The following is a 14,516-nucleotide window of genomic DNA, read 5'->3' on the forward strand; positions in this document are numbered from 1 at the left end:
GTTTAATGGATACAGTCCTCAGATCCGACAAGGAACCCCTGAACATCCACAGTAAAGACAGTGTGGATGAGGAAATGTAAGAGCTGGGAGCTGAAACTCAGGGACGGCCGAGCTCTCCTGTCATTGAGCTTGTGTGTCTGCTCTGCTCGCCGCACTTCCGGCTCTACTTTGTTTCCAATGAAAAGATGAAAAGGGCCGTTCGGTTTTCCTCTCACTGAGAGCGTGTTTCACTCGGGTTAATATAATCCGGGACATTTGCTGCTGAAATGAATTCTGCAAGGTCCCAGCAAACACACCGGCTCCCTCCTTTCTCCCCTCTTTCTATCGGATTGTTTTGCCAGGAGGGGCTCAATAATAACAAACCCCCTGCAGGGAATGACCGCAAATTGAGCATCTAAATGGGGCAAGTGGGCAGATTTCTGGGTTCTAGGTTCCCCCTACCCCGCCCCTCCCTCCCTCCAGTCCAAGCCCCTATTCACTTTCTTTGGGACTTTGATGAGGGTGAAATGGGGAAAGTTCCATTGATGTTTGAATGCTGAATTGCTGCAGAGATCTGCGCACGCGCGATGCAGCCCCGCCCCAGTGGGACGTCACAATAAGGAGTGGAGCGCATGCACAGCCTTTCCCCAACCCAGTCTGTGAGGCCATTCACTCAATCAGGGGAAGATGCTTTAAATCAGCTGCTAATGGAGACTTCCCGGGCCCGGGGGAAGGGAACAAACAGCATCTACTTCCAGCAGCCACTGCTTTGGGAGCGTGTCCGCAGATGTGCTCAGAGATTAGCATTGAGTGGTGGGAAGTTGAGGGGGAGTCGGGGAGTGTTTGTAACAGACACTGTGGAGAAGGAGGTGCTCCCGGAACATGGAGTGAGCCGGGGATACGGGGAAGGGAGAGTTCATTCTCGGACAGTGTCTGTACAGGCTCAGGGAGACACAATGGGAAGAAATCACTATTGAAAATCACTGACAATTTCACCACCCAAAGGAGAGGGAATTTTCCTGCTTTAGTTCCAGTCTCTCACTGTTTGTTGGATTGTGAACAGTGGGGGGAAAATAGCCACAAAATAACGATGTGGACAGTTAGACAAAGAGCATTTATTGCAGACACCAGGTGAGAAGTGTGAAAGGCACATTTTAAATAGTGGCTGCTTGTTTTCCGTTGAAATAGAAATGTGACTGTGTAAAGGTCACTGCTCTGTCGGACAGTCCCAGTCATTGAGCAGTGCAGGGCTTGTGTTGTTTCTGAATGACACAAACTTGTTGTAAAACCACTGCAAACACCTGGCAAACAGAAGCTGAATACTGCAGTACTGCAGTGGAGTCAGACACTGACACCGTTTGTGTTCTTGGTTTTCATTTTGTGATTGTTCATAATGATTATTATTGGGACGATTACATTGATCGCTTTTGTATCTTCTACCTCACCAGTTCTTTCATTCCTGCAGGAAAATACATGACGGAACCTGAATAGATGTGGTGATTCTTGGACACAAGTAAAAGTGCAGTGATCTCGTTCCAACACACAATCGGTACAGGATCACTCCCAAAGCACAGAGATACTGCCAGCTCATCAGTTCCACTGGAACAAACAAAAGAAGTAGTCAGACAGACACTGATCCCAAAGTCAAGAGACACATTTTCAATCCAACAGTCAAACAACAGCAGGAGAGACAGAAGTTGTTTCTATTTCACTCCAATTCAGTACAGCTGACAGGTTGATACATCAATCACAGTCCAAAAACAAACTCACTATCAGATCTAAATAAACTCTGTCACCATGGTCACATTTTAAATATAAAATCTGAAATAGAACAGACAAAATGTACAGAATTGAAAGGTACAGAAAGAATGCAAGGAGGCTTCAAGGGGATTTGGACAGGTTAAATGAATGGGCAAGAACATGGCAGATGGAATATAATGTGAATAAGTGTAAAGTTCTCCACTTTGGTCAAATAAACAGAAAGACAGAGTATTTCTTAAATGGTGAGAGGTTGAGAAGTGTCGATGTCAAAAGGCACCTGGGTGTCCTTGTTCATGAGACACGAAAAGCTAGTATGCAGGTGCAGCAAGCAATTCGGAAGGCAAATGGTATGTTGGCTTCATTGAAAGCGTATTTGAATACATGAGTAAAGATGTATGAAGTCTAGATGAGACCGCACCTGGAGTATTCTGTACAATTTTGGTTTCCTTATCGAAGGAAGGATAGACTTGTCACAGAGGGAGTGCAACAGAGATTCACCGGTCTCATCCCCTCGGATGGTGGGATTGTCTTATGATGAGAGACTGCAGAAACTGGGCCTAAATTCTCTAGAGTTTTGAAGAATGAGAGGTGATCTCATTGAAACAGACAAAGTTCTTACAGGGTGTCACAGGGTAGATATGGATAGGATGTTTACTCTGTCTAGTGAGACCAGAACAAGGGGACACAGTCTCAGAATAAGGGCAGACTGAGATGAGCAGGAATTTCTTTACTCAGAGGGTGAAAAATCTGTGGAATTCTTTATCTCAGAGGGCTGTGGAAGATCAATCATTGAACATATTCAAGACAGAAATCGATAGATTTCTAAATACTAACACGATCAAGGGATATGGAGATGGCAGAGAAAAATGGCGTAGAGGTAGATGATCAGTCACGATCTGTTTGAATGTTGGAGCAGGCTCGATGGGCTGAATGGCCTAATGCCCCTATTTCCTATGATCCTATGAATCCCAATAATGTACATCAGAACGTTAGACCAAGTTATGCATTACATACCAGTTCAAAAATCCCACAGAGATTAAGACTGAAAGATACAGTATCAAGCCATTACTACAAAATGAAGGACTTGGAGCTTGCAGACCAGCCCATGTATAAGATTGAAAGTTATATTTTCATTCACAATCGTTTTCACAGAGCTGAATATTGAATACCAATCCACAACTTGTACAGGACTACCAAATAAAACCTACAACTGTAAAATACAGTTAATCCATATTTTAAATTAAACACAAGACAAACAAATATTGATACATTAAGAGAGCGGGAAACAGTGAGAGCAGAGTGGAGCATAAAGAGCCCAGGAGAGAGAGGGAGCAAGAGTTCACCCGGAGAGCAGGGAACAGCGAGAGCAGGCGTCAAAAAAGGCAAAGGAATACACAATTAATGGGAGAACACTGAACGGTGTAGAGGAAGTGAGGGACGTTGGAGTGAATGTCCACAGATCCCTGAAGTAGCAGTGCAGTTCAATAAGCTGGTTCAGCAGGTAAATGGAATCCTTTCCTTTATTAACTGAGGTATAGATTATTAGGGTGACCTGGTATCCATGGCAATAAGTCACTGACAGCTAACATTCAGGTGCAGCAAGCAATTAGGAACGCTAATAGTATGTTAGCCTTTATCACAAGAGGATTTGAGTAAAGGAGTAGTGAATTCTTGCTTCAATTGTATAGAACCTTGGTTAGACTGCACTTGGAGTACTGTGTGCAGTTTTGGTCCCCTTGCCTTAGGAAGGATATTATTGCCATAGATAGAGTGCAAAGAAGGTTCATCAGACTTGTTCCTGGGATGGTGGGACTGTCCTATGTAGAGAGATTGGGGAAACTGGGGCTGTATTCTCTGGAGTTTTGAAGAATGAGAGGTGATCTCATTGAAACCTACAAAATATTTAAAGGACAGTCAGGGTAGATGCAGCTAAGATGTTTCCCCTGGTTGGGGAGTCGAGAACCAGGGGACGCAATTTCAAAATAAGGGGCATGCCACTTCGGACAGTTTTGAGGAGAAATGTTGTTACTCAGAGGGTTGTGAATCTTTGGAATTCTGTACCCCAGAGGGCTGTGGAAGCTCAGTCATTGAGTATGTTTAAAGCAGAGATTGACAGATTTCTAAATACAAATGACATAAGGGAATATGAGGAAAGTGTGGGGAAAAGGGCATTGAAGTGGATGATCAGCCATGATCATATTGAATGGTGGGGCAGGCTCGATGTGCTGAATGGCCGACTCCTGCTCCTATGTTCCTATGTTCCTAACTCCACATTATCGATGAGACACAGCCTCAGGCCGACTTGTCGGGTGTTGCAAACAGATAACACTGCTTCTGATCTTCACCAGAACAGAGAGTGAGATGTAAAATTGATCATCAAACAGACTGTGAGAGAATACAACAGAATAAAACACATGGAGAGACACTGTGGAATAACAAATAGATTAGATTGGAATGTTGAATTATGATTGGAATGGATAAAACAGCAGATTAAATTGGGACAGAAAAGAGAAACTGATGGGAAGAAGGAAGAAAAGAAAGGATGGATCTGTTCACTTTTTTCAGTTTTTTCACTGGTCCCTAAAAGCTGGATTAAAAAAAGATGCAAAAAACAGAGAATTTCACCAAAAAGGGAGATTAAAGGCTGCCGAAACCTTGGATCAAAGGATGCCCCAACAGATCACCTGTTTAACTGTCTCCTCACTGGGGGATTTCAATCAATGAGCAATATTATTCTCTCCTTTTCTTTTGTTAAATGAAACCACTACTGTCACTTGGAGTTAATATCCCTGTGTTCCAACTCCTGAATAATGAAATTGTGAGTTTCGTGATATTTTCTGGACACATTTCCTGCTGAAAGAAATAAGAGCTCTTTTCTAATTTACACAATACTATATACACACTCATCAAGCCTCCGAAACTAGCATCCTTGGTGCTGCTCTCTCCTCCCAAACCTCATCTCATGTGACTGTTACATCATCACTCTGATTGTGGGAGGGGTTATTCCCACTGTTTTCAGCATTAACCCTTTACATCCTCATACTGCACTGTCTGTCCAAAAAAATCGGTGGAGGGAACTTGAATTATCAAAACAGCAACAGCTGCCAGTTGAAAATCAACTCAACCCATCAGAGAGAGACTGTCAGAGAACTTCCTGCATCCAGTCCTGACCCTGTCACATGAAGCAGCTGCTCACCCAGACCCCACTCTCATCAACACTGAACATTTTTACTGAGACCCTTCAAATACTGTTTATAAAAGGCCGCAAAGATCAAAGTTCACACAGTTGTATTAAATACAACAAAGTTTAATAGCTTCTCACCGTTTCTCGGTAACCACATGAGACTTAGGTTTTCTTATTTGGTTCCTTTGATTTGTCTTGTTCCTGACTGACAAATATTCCAAACCTCAGATAAACCCTCCCACTTGCGTCATGTCCCAGTCTCGGTTAAAAGCAACACATAATGACACAAACACTCTCCTTCAGTGAGATTAATATCAAGCTGTTTTCCAGGTTGAATGGAACTGTGAACAAATTTATGTCAAAGAAGTTAACTTTGATGTGTGAGCACTGAAATTCTGTCCAAGGAGAAACAGCCATTCCAAACTCATATCCTTCACAAAGGCTGTTTTTTTATGTGATTGAATTTCATCAAGTATTTTGAATTAAAGTTCACAAGACACAGATGTCAGTGTTGTTAATGAAACTTTTCAAGCATGTTGCAACTGTGAAATAATGCTCTGCTGGGAGTTGAACCCAGGATCTCCTGTTTTCTAGACAGGTGCTTTAACTAACTAAGCTACAGAGCCAGATCACGAATGTGTGTGCAATTGAAATCAGAGGAAGGCCTTGTAGATAGTGGGCAGGCTTTGGCGAGTCAAGAGCTGAGTTCGTCACGGCAGTGTTCCCAGCCTCGGACTCGCTCTTGTAGTTGTTGCTGTCGTTGGAATTGTAACAGAAAACAGTCTGTCTCGGAAGACGATGGGCTACACCCAGGGTGTACGTCACTTCTGTGTGAAACATCGTTTGTTGTGGCTGTAGAGGATGATTCGTGAGTGACAATCCCTTCCGCAGCTGGTACAGATGAATATCATTGGCCCGAGGTCGACTGATAATTTTTCCTTCCTCTGAGCTCTCTTTCCCACCATCTGGTCATTTCTTTTGTCCTCTGCTTTTCCCATGGTCTTCCTGAATGCCTTTCTCCAGGAATTCCAGTCAGCAGGAAGGACTTCCCATGCATTGACTCCAATCCCAGTCAGCTTGAGATCTCGCTTTGCAGATGTCCTTGTATCACAGATGTGGGTGACCTGTTGGTCTCGTGCTGATAGCAAGCTCACCATAGAGCGTGTCTTTGGCAAAGCGACCGTCATCCATTCAGCACACATGACTCAGTCAACAGAGTCACCGCTGACTCAAGAGGGCAAACATGCTGCGGATCCCGGCACGCTGGTGTACTTCTGCATTCGGCACTCTGTCCTGCCAGGAGATGCCCAATATCCATCTGAGACAGTGGAGGTGGAAGCTGTTCAGCTGCTTTTCTTGGCTTGTATCAGTTGTTGATGCTTCTCTACTCTAAAGGAGGGTGCTGAGAACACAAGCCTGTTACACGCGGAGTTTTGTATTTTCGATCAGTTTGCTGTCGGTTCACACTCGTCTTCTCAACTTTGACATGACAGCTGCAGCATTGACAATCCTGGTGCTGATTTCAGTATCAAGGGACAGATTGCTGGTGATTGTTGATCCAAGGTATGTGAAGCTGTTGACAACCTCCAAAGTGAGCCTGTCGATGTTGATGGAAGGTGGAGTCTCTCGTCCTGGCCCATAACTTTGATCTTCCTGATGCTGATCGTCAGTCCAAACTCCTTGCAGGCCAGGGAGAACCGATATACAAGCTGCTGTTAATGAACTTCATTATGGGATGTCAGCACAGCGTCATCAGCAAAGAGCAACTCACAGACCAAGAACTGACTCATTTTGGTCTTGGTGCGCAGTCTTGCCAAGATGAACAGCTTGTCATCAGCTCTGGTATGCAGGTGGACACCCCCATCTGAGTCACTGAAAGTTTAAAATAGCAGCATGGAGAAGAATATGCCAATTGTAAAGGATGTGAGCTGTGAGGAGGTTACAAGGAGGCTTCCAGGGGACTTGGACAGGATAAGTGAATGAAATGACAGATGGAATATAATGTGAATAAGTGTGAAGTTATCCACTTTGGTAGAATAAACAGAAAGACAGAATATTTCTTAAATGGTGAGAGGTTGGGAAGTGTTGATGTCCAAAGGGACCTGGGTGTCCTTGTTCATGAGACACTAAAAGCTCGCATGCAGGTGCAGCAATCAATTAGGAAGGCAAATGGTATGTTGGCCTTAACACGAGGGGTCATGAGTACAGGAATAAAGATGTCTTGCTGCAATTGTATAGAGCCTTGGTGAGATCGTGCTGGAGTATTGTGCACAGTTTTGGTTTCCTTATCTAAGGAAGGATATACTTGCCACAGAGGGAGTGCAACGGAGGGTCACCAGACTAATCCCTGGGATGGTGGGATTGTCTTATGAGGAAACTGGGCTTGTATTCCTTAAAGTTTCATTTAAAAGGCCATTTAAAACTGAGATAGGGTGGAATTTCTTCACTCAGAGGGTGGTGAATCTTTGGAATTCTCTACCTCAGGGGTTTGTGAAAGTTCAATCATTGAGCATGTTCAGGACAGAAATTGATAGAAATCTTGATACTCATGACATCAAGGGATATGGGGAGAGCGCGGGAAAGTGGTGTTGAGGTAGATGATCAGCAAGGATGTAATTGAATGACAGATCAGGTTCGACAGGTGAAACTGCCTCCTCCGACGTTCTGAAGAGAGTTTGCACCAGGACACAGCCCTGTTTTACCCCACTGCTGATCGTGAAAGTGTCTGATGTTGCTCCATTGTAACTGACGGAACTGTGCATGTTCTCGTGGAAAGAAGAGATGACGCCCAAGAGTTCAGGAGGGCAGCCTAGTTTCCACAGCAGTTTGAAGAGTCTGTCTCTGCTAACAAGATCGAAGGCCTTGGTGATGTCTATAAAGACAATGTAGAGTGGTCTGTACTGTTCACAGTACTTCTCCTGTAACTGCCGAAGTGAGAAAATCATGTCGACTGTCGATCGACCAGCTCTGAAGCTGCACTGAGACTCAGGATAGATGTGTGATGACAGGGTCTGCAATCTGGTCAGAGCAATGTGAGCAAAGACCTTCCCCACAATACTTAGCAAGCAGATGCCTCGCTAATTGCTGCAGTCACTGCGATTCCCCCTTATTGTTGTACAAGGTGACAATGTTTGCATCACGCATGTTTAGAGGCGCAGATCTCCCCTTCCAACAGAGACACAGAAGTTCATGGTGATGCTGCAGCAGAGCTGCTTTTCCACTTTTGATGATTCCAGGTGGATTACCATCATTTCCCAGGGCTTTACCACTGGCAAGACGGTCAATGGCCTTGTTGAGCTCTACTATGGTGGGGTCACTGTCCAACTCCTCCACGACAGGGAAGTCTGGAATGGTGCTGAGAGCTACTTCAATGACAATGTTCTCCGTTATGGAGAGTTCAAGGTAATGCTCCACTCACCTTTCCATCTGCTTGTTAGGTTCAGTGATGATCGTCCCTGTCTTTGTCTTCAAAGGTGCTGATTTAGTTACTGCTGGGCCCGTTGCTTTCATAATTTTTCTTTTATTCATTCATGTGATGTGGTCATCACTGGCTAAGCCAGCATTTATTGCCCATCCCTCATTTCCCATGAGAAGGTGGTGGTGAGTTGCCTTCTTGAACCGCTGCAGTCTGTGTGAGGTAGGTACACCAACAGTGCTGTTAGGAAATGTGTTCCAGGATTTTGACCCAGCGACAGTGAAGGAAAGGCGATATAGTTCCAAGTCACGATAGTGTGTGGCTTGGAGGGGAACTTGCAGGTGGTGGTGTTCCCATGAATTTGCTGCCCTTGTCCTTCTAGTTGGTAGAGGTTGCGGGTATGGAAGGTGCTGTCTAAGGAACCTTGGTGTGTTGAATTCCTTCATATGTCCCTCTAGCATCCCCCAGATTCAGCGGCAGATTGGATGCTGTTGCAGAGTTTTAACCAGTATTGATTGGTGCAGTGCTGAGCAGTCTGCAGAGACTTGTTTCTGGCAGCTCTGAGAGCATCTAGAGTTTGTTTGCTGGGGACTTGTTTGTAGTTCATGAGGGCTCTCTTCTTAGTTGCAGTAACTGACTCCATTTCAGTCCAATAAGCCTCAAACCAGTCAGCATTCCTCCCATCTCTTTTCCCATACACAGTGAGTGCAGAGTTATAGATGGTGGCGTGCAGATGATTCCACTTTGACACTGCACTGAGGCCTTGGGTGTTTTCTGAAAGAGCCTGATCGAGGATGTTGAGGAACTCCTGGGTCCTTTCTGGGTCAGTGGTTCGGCTAGTGTTGATCCGAGAACGACCTTTCTTCTTGGATGGATGAAGCTTCCTTGGCTGAAGCCTGACCTTGTTACACACCAGGGAGTGATCAGTGTCACAGTCAGCGCTATGATAGCTGCGTGTGATGAGGACACTGCTGAGGGTGGTACGTCTGGTGATGATAAGGTCTAGCTGGTGCCAGTGGCATGATCTCGGACGTCTCCAGGACACCTTGTGGCACAGCTTGACCTGGAAGTAGCTGTTCGTCACACAGAGTCCATGGTGACAGCATAGCTCCAGAAACCTCTGTCCATTTTTGTTCATCTTGCTAATCCCCTGGTGCCCTATGCTCATTGGCCAAGCTGTAGTCAGTACCCAAGCTTGCGTTGAAATCCCCGAGAAGATACAGTCCCTCGGTGCTGGGAGTTCTACTGATGGCAGTGTCAAGTGTCTCATAGAATTGATCCTTGACATCTGGGGTGGAGGTGAGTGTCGGGACATAGATGCACATGAGATTAACTGGGCCCGCGCTTGTTGACAAGTGAAGGGTAAGAAGTCTCTCTGAGCCAACTGTGGGGGGTTCACTCATTGCAAGTAGCGTGTTTTTTACTGTGAGACCCACTCCATGCTCACGAGTTGCCTCTTGGGCTTTCCCCTTCCTGAAGAATTTGTAGTGTTTCTCTTTGAGGGATCCACTTTGAATGAGTCTAGTTTCTTGCAGCACAGCAATGTCCACATTGAGCCTTGTGAGTTCCTTGTCAATCACAGCTGTCTTGTGTGTGTCATCAACCTGCAGAAGGTTGTCAGTAAGGCCAGGACACATGGTCCTTACATTCCAGCTTGTGATGCGAAGCACTGGTGTCTTCTTTGCTGAGTTTGTCTTGCCTGGTGCATAGATTATCAATCCGCCAGTTGAGAGATATCTCTCTAAGCTGCAAGCACCCATTGAAGCAAGTAGGTCGTGGCAGGACAGCACCTAAATGACTGGGGGCTGCACAGCTTGGAGTAGGTGGTAGTTCTCCAATGAGACGCGATGATCTCTCCCACTGTCAAAAGTAACCCCTGGTGCTCATACTCTACACCAATTGAGTGAGAGCTTATAATCGGTAACTGTTTCTTCCCATGTTTTGCTAATGTTTAATCACGAAGCTGGAGTGTCCTCTCCAGGGCACAGGCCTGGGCAAATAGTATGGAGACACTGAGCATCAGGACCCCCTCTCAGTATTGCCAGTATTGTCCAAAGGAAAGAAAAAAACAGTACTGTTTGGTACCAGCTCTGCTGTCGGAGTTGCTGGAAAACTACCTGATAAGTAACAGGTAACCGCCGACGGGACTCCACTCCGGATTTACTGTCCAGGTTTACTCCCTAAGCCTTCTTCTCTCTCAAGACACCCACAGGGAAGTGAGACATTTTGCCCATAGATGGGGTTCTGTTCTTTGGCATCAGGATGGAACCACACGCCAGTGGGCCTGCATGACATGCACAAGGATATCACACACTGTCCCATCCCTGAGACAGCTCAGAGAGATACCCTGATGATAATACACCCCACAGGAAAATCACAAACAGCCCCATCCCTTGGACAGCTCAGGGTCAGACACTGCACACACTGCAACAACAGTGACATTACTGTATTAGTCCCTCCATTCTGAATCACCCTACTTTATGCTTTCCGTCTCTTAGCTAATTTTGTATCCACGCTGCCACTGCCTCCTTAATCCCATCTGCTCAAATTTTGTTAACAAGTCTATTTTATGGTACTTTTTCAAACACAATTTTGAAGTGCAGACACACACCATCAACCCCACCACCCTGGTCAACTCTCTGTGAAACTTCATCAAAGAAATTAATTCATTAATTAATTCATACACAATCTTCTGTTAACCAATCTGCACTGGCTGTCATTTATTAGCCCATGTTCGACCAAGTGCCAGTTAATTTTCTCCTGGATAATTGTCTCTAAAAGTTTCCCCACCACTGACATTAGACGATCTGGTCTGTAGTTCCTGGGTTTATCTCTCTTTTTAAACAGGGCTGTAAAATTAGCAATCCTTGCAGACTTATCTTTCAGTTCTGGAAAGTCTATTGTGGACAATCTCTTTGGGCTGACTTTAACCAATTAAAGCAACAGGATACTTGAGTAATAAGTCCAGAACTTTTATTGAGAGTAAAATAGTACTTAATAATTGGAAGTAAAATTATCTTGAACAAACTTGGGGAATATAACTTGACAGCTCTAGCAGGTGTGTGGACTGGTCGAGCTTGGTCTCAGAGTGTCACGGTCCTCTTTGTCCAGTCTAGATCCCTCATCAGGTGGAGAACTTGGTGGATGAACTGAGCCTTTACCCCTGAGGTCTTCTCGTGTTCCTGCACACTGAAACCTGACAAAATCCCTACTTTTAACCCCTGGATGGCCATCACACCACCTTGTAAAATAATAATTGGTCTGAACTGTTGCTCGGTACATTTAATTAATGATGTCTTCCACTTACAGCCAACTGTCCTCAGAATCTCAGACATGAGTACAATGGAGTGGTTTCACACTGTCTCCCAATCTGATCTGAAACAAGTTTCCTATTCATTAAATCGAGACTCTTGAAAATGCTGGAAATACTCAGCAGGTCTGACAGCATCTGTGGAGAGAGAAACAGAGTTAACGTTTCAGATCTGTGATCTTTCATCAGAACTGGGCTGAAATTGTCTGAGGGACTGAGATTGTGGAATCAATTTCAGGGTCAAAAACATTGTACTCTGTAAGGAAAGGAAGATGGTGATTATTAAGTATAGTGCAAGAATATAGATGCTTTTACATTATTTGAATCAACATTGATTTAAACTTTGTGCTCACGAAACCTATCTTTTGATCAAAATGACATTGATAACAATGGAAAAAGCAACACATGCATTTCACGACCACAGGACTTTGTAAAGCCTTTTACAGCCAATGAAGGACTTTCCAAGTGTTGTCACTGTGCAGTACAATACAATACCCGACAAGAAGGATATTTCACTTTCGAGTCACGCAAGTCCCAGGCAATGACCTTCTGAAACAAGAGAGAATCTAACCCTCTCCCCTTGACATTCAACAGCATTACGATTGCTGAATCCCCCACGATCAACATCCTGGGGGTTACCATTGACCAGAAAATGAATTGCAGTAGCCATATAAATATCATGGCTACAAGAGCAGGTCAGACACTAGGAATCCTGCGGCAAGTAACTCACCTCCTGACTCCCCAAAGCCTGTCCCCTATCTACAAGGCACAAGTCAGGAGTGTGATGCAATACTCTCCATTGCCTGGATAGGTGCAGCTCCAACAACACTTAAGAAGCTCAACATCATCCAGGACAAAGCAGCCCACTTGATTGGCGCCTCATTCACTATATTCACTCTCTCTATCACCAACACACAGCGTGCACCATCCACAAGATGCACTGCAGCAACGCAGCAAGCCTCCTTACACAGCACCTTCCAAACCCGTGACTTCTATCACCTAGAAGGACAAGGGCAGCAGATGCATGTGAACACCACCACCTGCAATTTCCCCTCTTTGCCACACACCATCCTGGAATTGAAACTATATCACCGTTCCTTCACTGTGGCTGAGTCAAAATCCTGGAACTCCCTTCCTAACAGCAACACATCGACTGTAGTGGTTCAAGAAGGCAGCTCACCACCACCTTCTCGAGGGAATTAGGGATGGGCAATAAATGCAATAAATAAAAATAAAATCAATAAAAAAGACAATAATCCCCAAAAGTAGAAAATCCATATGAAAATGAAAATATAATAAAGCACAGTCAGCATAGATTTCACAAAGAAAGTCTTGATTAACATTATCTTTGAAGAATCAACAGCAAGAGTAATACAGCAGATGTAGAAGAGTTTAAGTTAATAAAGCCTCATCCTTTTAAGTGCTTCAACCAACAAATTGTGGGTTAACAAACAAGCACACTAACTGAAAGAGCTGGGTGTTGTTCTTTCTAGATTCCCCTAAAGCAGGGTGTCAATGAGTTAAATCTTCAGGTTGCTGCAACCAGAATAGCCATTGTCCACTATCAGTTTTACTGTTATAAATAAAGATGGAACATTCATTGTGAATCTATAGAAACAGTCTGGTCCTGCACACTGCAGACACATCCACGTCATCACCAACCAGTTCTCCATTAATTGATGCAGTTATTTGACTTTTCCCCATTAGCTCCATGGAATTTCTTTTGAAAGATTTTAAATTCCAAGAAGTTTTGTTAATATTCAGCCCTTGAGAAGAAATCATTCCCTGGCCACAGTGGAGAGAGCATTGAATATAAAACAGTAGACTACCAGGTAACACAGAGAAAACTCATCAGCTAATCTAGAATTACTTAGTTTTCTTATTTTTGCTCTTGCTATTCGGTTTTTCATCATTTTCAGCTCCTGACTGTGGATATTATTGTGATTAAATGTGAAAAGATGCACTGTGTCTCAGCCCCGGTATATTGGCTCTTTCTCTGTACAGTGCTGTACACACTCAGATACTGACAGTGTCTCTCCCTGCCTCAATTTTCCAGCCCTGACGGTGCAGAAAGCGCTGCTCAAAGTTACACATTCTGACTGTTTGCAGTTGATTAATGAGAGATTATTAACGTATCCTTCTGCAGCGCTGCCTCGATTAATAACAGCAGATCGAAGTCACATTTCAGATACAGAAACAGACGCATCAATTATTCACTCTTTCCCAGAGTGAGTGAGGCCGGGACAAGCAGCAACATTCCAGCCCCACGCTCTGCAATTACCCAGCACCAGTGGAAAGCAGTGAATACATATTCAATCAGTGGGTTAATGTCCATTACAGGGATGCAAGATTCCACGGCCCAGGACAAACATCCCCATATACCGAGAACAAGCTCAAGAAAACCAGGGGGAGTTAATATCCCAATCACTGAGCATTCCAGTCACATTGAACAAGTTCCTGAACTGAGTGAACCTTTCAAAGTACAGAAGTGATGACGAGGTCAAAAAGGTCTGAACAGTTGAGGTGACTGAGCGGTTTCAGCTTCTCTGTTCAGGTTGCAGCTTTCACTGGAGGCATGTGTTTAAATCCCACTTCTGACAACTTGATTTTCAGTTACTTTACAGAGTTTCCTTGAAGGTTTTAGGTGGAGTAAATACTGAGGAACTGTTTCTAACTGCTGAACGGTCAATAACCGAAGGTTACAGATTTAAAGTGACTCACAAAACCAGAAGGAACATGAGGAAAAATTCCTTTCTGCAACATGTGGTTAGCATTTCAGTTATGTGGATAGATTGGAGAAGCTGGGGTTGTTCTCCTTAGAGAGGAGATTTGATAGAGGTGCTCACAATCATGAGGGGTCGTGACAG

At 44.4% G+C, this 14,516-nt stretch overlaps 1 non-coding gene across 1 annotated transcript; it reads right to left on the bottom strand.

The window, feature by feature from the left end:
* Nucleotides 1-5,476: 5,476 nt before the first annotated feature.
* trnas-aga (transfer RNA serine (anticodon AGA)) lies at nucleotides 5,477-5,550 on the bottom strand. Its single transcript has one exon. It is a non-coding gene; the product is annotated as a tRNA-Ser (tRNA).
* Between the last annotated feature and the right edge of the window lie 8,966 nt (nucleotides 5,551-14,516).

This window comes from Heterodontus francisci, unplaced genomic scaffold, assembly GCF_036365525.1.
Source record: "Heterodontus francisci isolate sHetFra1 unplaced genomic scaffold, sHetFra1.hap1 HAP1_SCAFFOLD_58, whole genome shotgun sequence".
NCBI classification, from domain to species: Eukaryota; Metazoa; Chordata; class Chondrichthyes; order Heterodontiformes; family Heterodontidae; genus Heterodontus; species Heterodontus francisci.